Source organism: Tenrec ecaudatus, chromosome 1 (assembly GCF_050624435.1).
Source record: "Tenrec ecaudatus isolate mTenEca1 chromosome 1, mTenEca1.hap1, whole genome shotgun sequence".
In the NCBI taxonomy this organism is placed as follows: domain Eukaryota; kingdom Metazoa; phylum Chordata; class Mammalia; order Afrosoricida; family Tenrecidae; genus Tenrec; species Tenrec ecaudatus.
In genome coordinates this window covers 50,785,255-50,794,473 of record NC_134530.1, presented here as the reverse complement: position 1 = coordinate 50,794,473, position 9,219 = coordinate 50,785,255, and positions in this window count along the sequence as shown.

Below are 9,219 nucleotides of genomic sequence, written 5' to 3'. Positions count from 1 at the left end.
TGATTGTGGAGCCAAAGACAATGAAATCCTTGACAGCTTCAATCTTCTCTCTGTTGATCACGTTGCTACCTGCCTGTTGGTCCAACTGTGAGGGTGTGTATTTTATGCTGAGGTGTAATCGATCCTGAAGGCTGACATCTTTGGCTTTTATTAGTGAGCGCCTCAAAGCCTGCTCGCTGTCAGCAATCAAGGTTGTGTCGTCTGCATAGTGCAGGTCGCTAACAGCCCTCTCCCCTTTCTGACGCGGTGCCCTTCGCTGTGGCGTCTAGTCCCTGGAATCGCTGGCTCAGCAGAGAGACTGATCAGCACACTGCAAGGGTACAGCCCTGAGGCACGCCCTCCCCTTGTTTCGGTCACACATTGCCTTTTGGCCCTGTCCGAGGGTTCTGCTGGAGCACCGTGAAGTGCGCTGGAATCGCCACTCTTCAAAGGTTATCGGTAATTTGTTGTGATGCACACAGTCAAAGGTCTTTGTGTAGCTAATGCAATAAGCAAACATCTTTCTGGTTTTAGCCAAGCTCTATCTAATGTCAGCAATGATATCCCTTGTTCCACCTCCTCTTCGGAATCCGGTTTGAATTTCTGGCAGCCTGGAAACCCCCCTGGGGCTGTTCTGCTCTGGCCCATAAGGCTGCTGTGAGCCAGAATCAACTGTACCACTACAGGCAAAGTGGCCTGTAAGACTGAGCCTGGGTGGAAAGCAGGAGAGAGGGACTTCCAAGTGGGGAAAACTTGGGGCAGAGTTGGCATCAGGCAACCACCAGAGAGGCCGTCCCTTTCCTATGTGTGGCATTCTCCCCATTGGCTCACCTGGTCCCCCAAGACTATCCGTCCTGTCGCAAGCTCTTCTGACACTTGCAGGCTGGCCTCCTCCGGAGCAGAAATTCCGCCTCCGGCCTCCCTGAGCCTCACCCGCAGGTCAGTGCTTGGAGGTTGGCAGGATGGGTGTCCTTAGCACAAAGGCCGTGGGTCTCCACCTTCCTGTTGCCTCGACCCTTTCAGACAGTTCCTCATGGTATGGGGACCTCCCAACCATAACATTATTTTCGTTACTACTTCATTACTGTAATTTTGCTACTGTGATGAATCATCATGTAAATATCTGATAGGCAGGGTGTATTTTCATTGTTACAAATGGAACATAATGAAAGCCTAGTGATGAATCGCAAAACAATATGTAATTCTATATTGTTTTTTTTAATTTATTTTAATCATTTTATTGGGGGCTCATACAATTCTTATCACACTCCATACATACATCCATTGTGTCAAGAACATATGTACATTTGTTGCCATCATCATTCTCAAAACATTTGCCATCTACTTGAGCCCTTAATATCTGCTGCTCATTTTCCCCCTCCCTCCCCACTCCCCCCTACCTCATGAACCCTTCATCATTCATAAATTATTATTATTTTGTCATATATTACACTGTCTGATGTCTCCCCCCGCCCTCTTCTCTGCTGTCCCTCCCCCAGGGAGGAGTCTATATGTAGAGTCTTGTAATCAGTTCCCCCTTTCTACCCCACATTCTCTCCACCCTCCAGGCATCGCCACTCTCACCACTGGTTCTGGAGGAGTCTTCTGTCCTGGATTCCCTGTGTTTCCAGTTGCTATCTGTACCTGTGTACATCCTCTGGTCTAGCCAGATTTGCAAGGTAGAACTGGGATCATGATAGTGGGGGGTGTAATTCTATATTGTGAAATATTTATTTCTAATGACAAATAAATGAAATTGTGTCTTGAAGCGTGGGGTAGCATGGGTAACAGTCTTCATGCTGGGTACTCGTATTCAGGCACATCTGCATGTGGGAGGACGCGCCTGGAGACGGATAGAGGAACGGTGTCTCGGTTCCTACATATTGGAAAGATGTGTTTTCCAATGGTCTTAGGTGACCCCTGTGAAAGGGTTGTTTGACCCCTTAAGGGGTCACGACCCACAGGTTGAGAACTGCTGCACTAGAGGCATGGCTCACAGAACTCTGTCAGAGGCTTCACCTGGGGGCTTCATCCTACTCAGTTTTCCAAACACCCCCCCGCACCCCCCCCCCCCCCCGGGCTCCTTCCTCTGGAAAGCAACCTTTCTTCTGAGGTGGGATGGAGTCCTTCCTTCCGCCGTATTTGCAGCCAGCAGTAATCAAGCCACCTCCTAGGGCCCGAGCTCTTGCAAGATGTTGGATTAAGTCTAGTAATTGAAAGGCTGGAGGTTCGCCTCTCCCGAGGCGCCTTGGAAACTCGGCCTGGAAATCTCATTCAGAAGAAGCAGCCATTGGGACCCTATGGAGCGCAGTTGTACACTAACACACACGGGGTCCCACGCGTCGGAGACGCTCAGTGGCAAGTGGTTTCATGTGGATCAAAGTTCACAATTGCATTTGGCGTGGTGTCTCGTTTGGGCTCCTCTAACATAAAACCACCTACTCATCCAGCCTTTGCTTTTATGACAATGTAGCGTTCAGTGGACTAGCCAGTTGTCTTACGGAATGGCCCACCCATGTGGAGGAGTCTTTTATCTTCTCCTATTACTCCTGTGGTGGCGTAGTGGTTATGAATTGGGCTGCAATCCTCATGGTCAGCAGTTCGAAACCACCAGCAGCTCCTCAGGAGAGAGACTGGGCTTTCTACTCCCGTAAACAATAAGCATCTCAGAAACGCGCAGGGGTCACTATGAGTCAGCATGCACTTGATGGCAGTGAATTGGTCTCGTGAGGGCGGGGGCAGGGAGGGTAGCTCCTGTAGGAGCGCAGGATGGTACAGTGGTTATTCTTTGGACTGTGACCCACAAGATAAGCAGTTCAAAACCCCCGGCCGCTCCTCAGGAGAGTTTAGGAAGGAGCGGCAGTCTCAGAAACCCACGGGGCAGTTGTGCTCGGTCCTGTACGGTCACTATGAGTCAGCATCGACCCGATGGCAGGGAGTTTGGTTTTGGGTTGGCACCTCCTGTAGTTGGAAGGTGTGTCCATAGCAGGGTTTGCAAAAATTTTTCTGGAAAGGGCCAACGAGTAACATTTTGATCTTGCAGGTCATACGGCTCTACTACAACTGTCCAGCCCGGTCAGTCGTGAACGCAGCCGCCACACACACGGAAATCAGAGAGTGCTGCGCCCGGATACAGCTGCAGGTGCAGACACCACACTGTTCCTTTAGCCTTGTTTCCACAAGTCACTAAAAGATCTTCCTTTGGTCTTTTTAACCACTTAAAGGTTTCTAAACCATTCTTAGCTCATAGCAAACACACTGTCATGGGTCCATTCTGACTCTTGACCACCGTGTAAGATTGGGTAGAACTGGTCCGATGGATTCTGAGACTAACTCTTTTACAGAAATGGAAAGCCCCCTCTTTCTCCCCTCGGAGCGGTTGGTTGATTCAAACAGCTGACCTTTCGTGAGCAGCCCAGCGCACAGCCCCTGTGCCCCCAGGACTCCTACCTAACTCGCAGAAGAGCGAAAACAGGCAGCAGGCAGGATTTGACCCTTCGCCTGCTGACCCCTGGTCCAGAACCTCGATTCGAGGGCAGCTGAACACGTGTGGCAGGAATTCCGCACAGTGACAGTGTCCACACTGCGTCAGGCATGGCCACCAGATCTCTCCTTTGTCCTTTTTGCAAATATCAACGATCGGCAATGCTGCCTGAGCGCTGTGTGAACGTGCCGCTCTGTAAACACCTTTCACAGCTGTCGCATCCACGACGAGTCTTGCCCCAATCAATCGATTCCGTTTTCCTAAGCCTCACCTTCTATCCTTATTAGCTGGTATTCTCCTTCAAAGAAGAATTTTCCCTCATCAACTAGGCAAGAACTACAATCCCTCCTTTCGAAAAATAAAAATAAAAGGTAAGACACATGCTTAACATTAAGCGACAGCTTTGCGTTTTCTTTTAAATGAGTGAGTGATTCTGGAACATGTTTGTATACTGAGAGGGTAATTCACTGGAGAGGGGAAGATGGATGGCGCAGGAGCTGGCCTCACAGCAGGTGTGAAGCCCTCCAGAAGGTGGGAAGACCTGGAGTCCGAAGAGGGGACAGGGAGAGCAGGAGGAGGAAATGCTGTGAGCTGGTGAGCTGGGAGAGACGGAGGGCCAACTTGCTAAGAAACATACCTGAGGACTGCTGGTCTGGTTCTTGTTTTTTTTGAAGCTGCGGGTTGGGACCCCAGTTGAGGTCCTGCTCCACACTCAGCGAAGTGGGTGGTGGAATTCCGGCAGGCCTGGGGCGTCACCTCACAAGGTGTGCAGATGCAGGGAGGGTTTCTCTGAGGAAGGGGCAATGAAGGTGAAAGAGAGCCAAGAGCAGAGGAAGGGCGTCTCAGGAGGAGGGCCGGAGGAGGAGGGCCGCAGGCAAGAATTCCGTGCATTCTGCTGTTGTGGTTAGGAGCCTTCCTTCCAGTGGGGTTTGAACCCAGGGGCAACACATAGGGCCTGGTCCTGTGCCAGCCTCACCATGGCTGTTTGCATTTGAGCCCATTGCTGCTGCCTGTGTCTCTGCTCTGGGAATTGAAAGCGGTCAACACGGCTGGAGAGGAAGATGGTCCGAGAGGAGGCTGGAGAGGCAGGCAGGGGCCATGGCAGGTTGTTCAGACTGTATTGTTTCTTCTGATGATTTCATGTCTCTTATGCTGAGGGAATGGGAGCGAAGCCACTTGAGCGTTTTAAGTGAGCGATTAACATGATCCATGTTGTCTTTTCAAAAACAGAAGCAATGCTGTTCTTCCGTTCTTTTTATTTTCCGTTCATGGATTCTGAAATTTGTTGCTTTAATGCATACTTCTCCTTATACTTTCACTGGGCTGTTTCGCCTGTTGATGCCTTTGTCCCTTCAACGATGCCTGCCTTCTATGCCCTGAGCGCCAGCTGTCCTGTGCCAGACGCTGTGGGGAGGGCCTGGGGGCAGTGGGGGGTGGAGGCGGCAGACATGCAGGAGGTGGGGTCACTGTTAAGAACCAGACTCAGCCCTGCCCTTTAAGGAAAACACCCTCCCACACCCCTCTACTCCAGGAACTAGCAGTGCACCAAGCAGCCATCTGGGAGGGCCTTCTGAGGAGGGCCCCTGGGTGTGAGGCCTTGAAGGCAGACAGAGGCAGCATGCTGGGGAGCTGGGGGTGCTCTCTTTCTCCAACTCCCTAGCAGGTAACAGGCACAGAGTATGGTATACGATTCAGGGGGCGGGGTATGAGTGCCCTCAGAGGAAACCCAGAACTCTCTGAGTGGGTCAAAGGAGGAAGGCTAGTCTGTTGTCATCCATCTAGAATAGCTTGGACCAGAAGGATGCCCATTGCCTGCAGGAGACCGTTGACCTTTTATTACCCCCACCCTTTTTAAAGCACCCAACTCCTAGTCGATCTCTGTACCCGCTACTGGCTCTGTGGCTGTGGGATTAGGCGTTCTCCTTCCAAGACTTGACCTAGGGTGTGCATCAGTGCCATCTATTTCTGTGCACAGCAATTTGTCTTGTAAATGCCTAAGACCACCGTTGAAGCGCCTGGTCTACACCCTCTCCAGTCTTTCTCCGAGAACACTGCACACTGCCGTGCTGAACCACTGGGAGCGCCCCGGGAGGCAGAAAGCAGCCTCTCTCCTCTGGGTCCCAAAGGCTGCCACTGACAGGCAGAGACGGATGCCCATTGACTGTGTGGACCAATGCCAGTCCAGGGTGCTTAGTGGTGAAGAAGATGCTGCTCAGCCAAGGGGGGACCACCCGTCCAGAGCCCTCGCCCACCATCGACTGGCTCCCCTGTGCCTTCCTCCTTGTGCCTCCCATTTTCCGAAGGGAAAGTCATTTGTACCTGTCTTTCTACTACCCGCAGACACACTGGAGCACACCTGAAGCCTCCCCTCTGCCCTACCTAGAGGCACCGCACACCCCCTTGCGTCTATGTAAACGCCCCAGTTGTGGGTTCCAAAAATGCAGCCATCCCATTCAAAGCCTGCAGTCACACACCCACTTAGAAGGTCAGTAGTTCGAAGCCATCAGCGACCCCACAGGAAAAAGACGAGGCTTTCTACTGTGAAAATGTACAGGCTCAGAAACCCAAAGATCTTACTTTGTCCTGCAAGGTCACTATGAGTCAGGATTGACTCGACTTGGGGTGAGTTTGCTGGTTCGGAATCGTTTCAGAAGCAGACCACCACCGCCCTGCCGTTCTCCTGCATAGGACCTGGGGTGGGTACAAACGGCCCCCTGGTGCTCCCCGCTGTGCCTCAGTGGCTTAGACACTGCGCCCCCAGACGGCTGTGGTTGTTGTGAGGTGCCACGGAGTAGGCTCCTACACCCAACGACCCACAGCACAACAGAACAGAGCACCGCCCACTCCTGCCCTCACCGTGTTCCTGTGCCTGAGCCCAGGACGCAGCCACCGACTCAGACCATCTCGCTGAGGGCCTTCCTCTTTGTCACCGCCCTCCTCTTCACGGCTGGCTCTGCTTCTCCAGGGATGGGTCTCTCCTGACAACACGTCCAAAGAGTGTAGGGTGAAGCCTTGCGTCCCTTGCCTCTAAGGGGCATGCCGGCTTACTTCTTCCAGGGGTTGGCACTACTTCCACGGGAAACCAGGAACTGTGGGGCAGGGCTCTTCCTGGTTTTGTTTTGTGTTTTCACACTGGGGGAAGGGGCTGACGCACCTTCTCGGGGCAGTGTCCTCCGGGAGGGCTGATTCCTTTGCGGAGCACCTGTCTAAGGGACGGGTCACTGGCTGGGCCCACCCTCCTCCATTCCTGCCCCAGTGCCCACACCCAGGGCCACATAAGGGGACCACCATGGACTCCAAAGTGGCTCTGGGGACAGCGACCTGCGGTCAACTGGCTGTGAAACTTAGGTACAATCCTCTGGACCTCAAGTTTTCCCAGTCAGAAAAGGGGCGGGGGCGGGAAAGCCAGACCTCACCTGAAAGCCGCTGCTGGGCTGAAGAGCTTCTCCTTAGGGTGGGGGACTTTGGGGAGACTAGGGGGAGCGCAGGGGGGCGGGCGGGTCTGGGAGTGAGGGCCCCACCCCACCGGGGGCAGCCGGCTGGGGGGTGGGGGCGGGGGCGTGCCTGCAGCCCTCCCGCCCGGTCCGCCACCCAGGCAATAAGAGAAGTAAAAGGCGGCTTCCTCCTGCTGCGCAGAGGGGGCGGCGGTCAGAGGCGGTGACACCCTGCAATCCCCCAGCTCGGCCCTCACCGCGGCTGGGTGCCTGGCTGGCTGGACCGGCATCTACAGGACCAGGTGGGTGTTGAGATCCGAGGGGCGGAGAGGGGCGGGGGGTGTAACGTAGGAGGGGGGTCTGGGAGGAGCGGCCGAGGAGGGGTCCCAGAAAAGATTTTGCGGCGCAGGCTGAGGGGCTTGTCCAGAGAGACGGTTAGAAGTGAGTATGGGGAAGGGAGGGGAAAAGAGAAGGCCCGAGTAAAAGCATCTTGAAATGGATGGTGGCAACACATGTACAAATGCGCTTGCTACAATGGGTCTGTGGGTTGCTATTAGTTGTAAGAGCCCCCGATAAAATGATTTATTTTTTAAAAGAAGAAGAATTCAGTAGGGGGCTGAGAGTCGGGGAGAAAGTCTGAGGGCACCCCCAAAGGGATCTAGGGGAGAACCCGGGGCGACTCTGGCGGGGGCTGGTGGCAGTCTGAGAAACCTGCGGAGGTGATCTAGATGGGGGGCCTGGAAGGGCCAGGGAGGCAGTTTGCCGAAGCAGGTCCGGAGAATCACCGCCGGGGTCCAGGAGACCCCGCTGTTCCAAATCGAATCCTCAGACACCTGGGCCGGATAAAGCCCCACCCCTTGGCAGGATGGGGGAGGCGAGGCAGCTCCCCAGACCCCCAGCCCGGTACCGATGGCCGGGCTCCGCACTGCGAAGGGACGGACGGACTCCTTAGGGTGCTGGAGGCTCAAGTCCCGGTTTCCTGGGGAAGTCACGCCCTTGGCAGGGATGGACCTCCCTGGGTGCCTCCCACCCACCCTCTCCCGGCCCGGTCCCACCGCACCCCACCGGTCCGCGGAGGCAGCCTAGGGCCTCATCCCCTTCGGATGCAGGAATTGCTAGGCGCCCCGACGGAAATCCTGCCTTTGACCAGGTTTGCCTGGAGAGGCTGTCTCCAAGGCAACAGGCAGGCGGAGTAGGCGAGCCCGGCCCTTGGCAAGCGCTGGGCTACTGGCTGGTGCAGCCCTTTTGGTGCCCCTCCCGGCCTCTGGTCCCTCCGTCGGGAGCTGACTTCCCAACGGAGTCGGGGGTGGGGGGTGCTGCTGCTCAGTATCGGGGAGACCCGCCTCTTAGCAAGGCCGGGCAATGAACCACGTGATTTTACGCAAGTCTTGCGGCTTCTCTGGTCCTCCGTTTCCTCCTTTGAAAACATGGGGACGTGAACTGTGCCCTGTGCCCTGTGCCCTACCCATCCCCCTCCCAGACCAGTGGAGAAGAGCCGGTCAGGTCGCAGCAGGTCGCAGCTTGTGAGTTCAGGTGACCACTCACTGGTCAGTGAACCATTCCTTTACCTTCTCAAAAGCAGGGAGAGGAACCAGAACGCTTGGGTCCACAAACGGGGCAAGGGGGACGGGGGCGGGCAGGGCCCGCACCTAGCTGATGTCCAGCAATACAGAAATGAACATCTGTGTGCCTGTGGAGGGCCCACACTGGGAGGAGGGAGGTCAGCAGTTTCCACAGCTGTCCCGCACAGGGTGTGTGTGTGTGTGTGTGTGTGTGTGTGTGTGTGCACGCTACATCCATTTGGCAACCTCTCCAGCGGATCCTGAGGCCATTGGCATTCCTCTCTCTGTGCAGGGCTCTGTTCCCATTTTACAGATGAGGAAATAGAAGCTTGAGGGACAAGCGCTGGCAGGACCTGCTGTAGGGACCCAGCCTGAGTCCAGGGCCTCTTGTTCCTGATCTGATAAAGAAAGTAGCCAGAACTGAGATCTGGGTCCCCATCTTTTACCTTCTAAGTCCCACTTGGCCCTCTGGAGAGAGGTCGGGTGGGGGTGGGGTGGGGGTTGAGGGTGTGAGGGGGGATGGAGGACTTTATGGTTCACTCTTTTTGTGTAGTGGGGCGAAGCTGCGAGTGAGTGTTTGGATCATTGCACACAGTAAACATGTGTGGGGGTGCCTGGACGGTCCGCCTGGACGGCCCCCTGGGGCTGATGTAGCAAAGGAAGTGGCCAGATCTTGGAAGGCTATGTATGAGTGTGTGTGTGTGTGTGTGTGTGAGAGAGAGAGAGAGAGAGAGACAAAGTCTGGCGCAACAGATAGGCT